Source organism: Camelus bactrianus, chromosome 6 (assembly GCF_048773025.1).
Source record: "Camelus bactrianus isolate YW-2024 breed Bactrian camel chromosome 6, ASM4877302v1, whole genome shotgun sequence".
NCBI classification, from domain to species: domain Eukaryota; kingdom Metazoa; phylum Chordata; class Mammalia; order Artiodactyla; family Camelidae; genus Camelus; species Camelus bactrianus.
The window spans coordinates 74932283-74935271 of NC_133544.1; the positions used below are offsets into that span (position 1 = coordinate 74932283).

The window sequence follows — 2989 nt, forward strand, 5'->3', positions numbered from 1 at the left end:
TGAAAAGTCTTCTTTTATTAGCCCTAAGCCTCTGTAATAAAGAATCCTAGAATAAAAATGAAAAGTAACAAAATTGTGCTTCACGGACTTGAAAATACGAATGTATGACAATCTTCAATGACATAAGGTTACCTTCTTTTGAGGATTTTTCCTCGGGTTTTTGTTTTTTTTTAATGATTCAATTAAATTTTCTTCTAGTCTGATGTATCCCAAGGTAGGTCTTGCTGGAAATAATTTTAGGTGATATGCAGTGATGACATTTTAACTAACTTGGGAAATGAGAATGAGAAAATTATTTTCCTTTTACTTCTCCTTTAATAACACTGATCTTGACAAGAAGAAAAATATCATTTTAATGTCAATGTCTTACTACCTCTCTAACATCTAAAATCTTCCTTTATAACAAATAATGGGTCAAGTCTTGGGCTCAGAGATAAAAAGTACTGATGAAAAGATTTTGTTTTTGTTACATTTATTTTCATGGTTACATTCTGCTTACGATAACATAAATTGGTTTTTTATTTTCAGGAGTGATATAGTACATTTTTCTTTTTAGGTAAACGTATATAAATAAAAATAATCAATTTAAAGGAAAAATATTTGGCAAAAACCATGAAGATGAGACAAGGACTACTTAAGCATAGGAACCCTTGACCAGGTAACCTTCCACATACTCAAGGAGACAGAGGATAGCCTAGAAGAGGATGGCATCTAAAGCTCTCTCTGCCCCTACACACATACATGCACCTATTTCCTTACGGCAGAACTCTGTAAAACACTGTAGGACACTTTGTCAAGACATAGAATCTCAGAGGAGGATATAGCTCAACTTGCAGAGAACACATTTAGTATACATCAGGTGCCAAGTTCAATCCCCAGTAACTCCTCTAAAAATAAATAATAAGTAAATTTAATTACCTCTACCCCCAAAAAACAAATTAAAAAAAAATTGATGAAGATGCAGAACCTCAGATTTCTAACAGGATTCAAAAGGAAAACAGAGCCTTTGTTCTTTTCTCATAGCACAATGTCCTTCTCAGCATCCAACAAAAACTATCAACTAGCCCCGCAGTTGGACATGACAGATTCCTCTAAATGCTAAGGTCTTGGCATGTCCAGAACCTGGACTCATTATGTGGTAGAGCAGCCATGAGCTGTCCATGGTCTTAACGTTGGAAGAATTGAAATGAACATCCCTGAATTTACTTTTCGAGCTGGCAGTTAGACACAGAAACTTTCAATGGTGTTTGATTTCTGAAACTTTTCATTCCTTTTTATGAAACATTTTTTAGGTATCACATTCATATTAAAAAAGGTAAGTCTGAGAGAGAACTTTCATCAACTGCAAACTTCGTTTTGTTAAAATAAATGATATGGTGACATTTTGCTTCCAGTCATTATGAGACAGACAATATAATTTGGCATTTGATTAAATTATTTGGAACCATCATAGATCTTATCTTGGATCAAGATTTGAGAAAGCTGTGTTTCCCAAAACACCAGCTTCATCAAATGAGCTTCTACAATATTAATCAACCAAGTGTTTTTGAGTTTCTGCTATGTACTCAGCTCACTTAGACACAGAAGAACGTACAAAGACTTAAAACTCATGTACTGTTCTCCTAATAGATTTATGATACAAATAGGCAGACTATATTAACTAACCCACATAAAATAAGTATATAGTAATAAATTGGAGTAAACACTTACAGGGTAAGTAGAACAATAAATATTTTATATGCAAGTTATGTAAGTTTACAAGGGAACTAGATGATGAAGAAAGAAATAACTAAAGGTTACAACATTCCAAAAAAGTTTCATGATGGGATTCTGTTTTCTTTTTAAAATATGAATAAATTTTGAAGTTAAAAAGGAAGATAAAGGTGTTTCATGATTGAGACTTCGACTAAAGCAGGGTTTGGCTTAATATCAGGAATGGGTATGAAGGAAAATATGTAGAACTAGTGGTACCAACTTAAGGAGGAGCATGGAGTTTGTGAGGAATATTGGTAAGAGAAAATACTGACATAAATAGACTGAGACTGAACTGTGGAAGACCTTGAAAACTAGCCTCAGAGGACTAGCTGATTCCACAAACGGTAGAGAAACCATCCTCTTAGACTTGTTGTGAGGATTAAATGAGGTAATATTTGTGAATAGAAATGGCAGTTTAGGAATATTTGTATAGCAATAATAGATAAGCTATATTAAAATCAAAAAAGAAAATTAGGGAGCCAGATGGAAAGAAATTTCAATATTCTGGACATAGTTAATGAGGGTCTGGACTAGGGTGGTGTCATTAAAGATAAAGAAAAGATGCAAATCTAAAACATTTAAAATTAAAATCTAGTAATTATATTTTGATTCAGTCATCATTCAACATTTAATGAGCAAGTGCTATGTGCCAGGCACTGAGCCAGCCACATGCAGAACTGATGGAATTCAGTAGTGAGATTTTGTACGTAAGAAACTTATGAGAAATATCAAAGATTTGTGAACTAGGAGATTAGAAATAAAGGTGGTTCTGGGGATGGGGAAGAGGGTATAGCTCAAGTGGTAGAGCACATGCTTAGGATGCACTGAGGTCCTGGGTTCAATTCCCAGTACCTCCTCTAAAAATAAATAAGCCTAATTACCTCTCTCCTGGCCAAAATAAAATAATACAATAATAAATACAATTTTTAAAAAGAAATAAAAGTGGTTCTTAAAAGAGAGTCAGGGGAATTAAGAAGGGGAGTGGATTTTGTGGAGAAAGATAATCAACTCTGATTTGGATATTTGAAATTTGGGAAAAATATGGATTTTCCATCATCATTTATTTACCAAACACTGGGCTAGACGCTAAAGCTACGGGAGGTGTAAGACAAGGTCCCCATCTTCAAAGAGCTTACACTTAAACCAGGAAGAGAAGACATATTAACAAAAAGGTAAATGATAATGCACAGTGACTTATGCTAACTGTCAAATAAGTGGTACAGCTAATAAATTC

At 33.8% G+C, this 2989-nt stretch overlaps 1 non-coding gene across 1 annotated transcript; it reads left to right on the forward strand.

Annotated features, from left to right (window-relative positions):
* Positions 1-2538: 2538 nt before the first annotated feature.
* Positions 2539-2612, forward strand: TRNAP-AGG (transfer RNA proline (anticodon AGG)). Its single transcript has one exon. It is a non-coding gene; the product is annotated as a tRNA-Pro (tRNA).
* Positions 2613-2989: the final 377 nt, after the last annotated feature.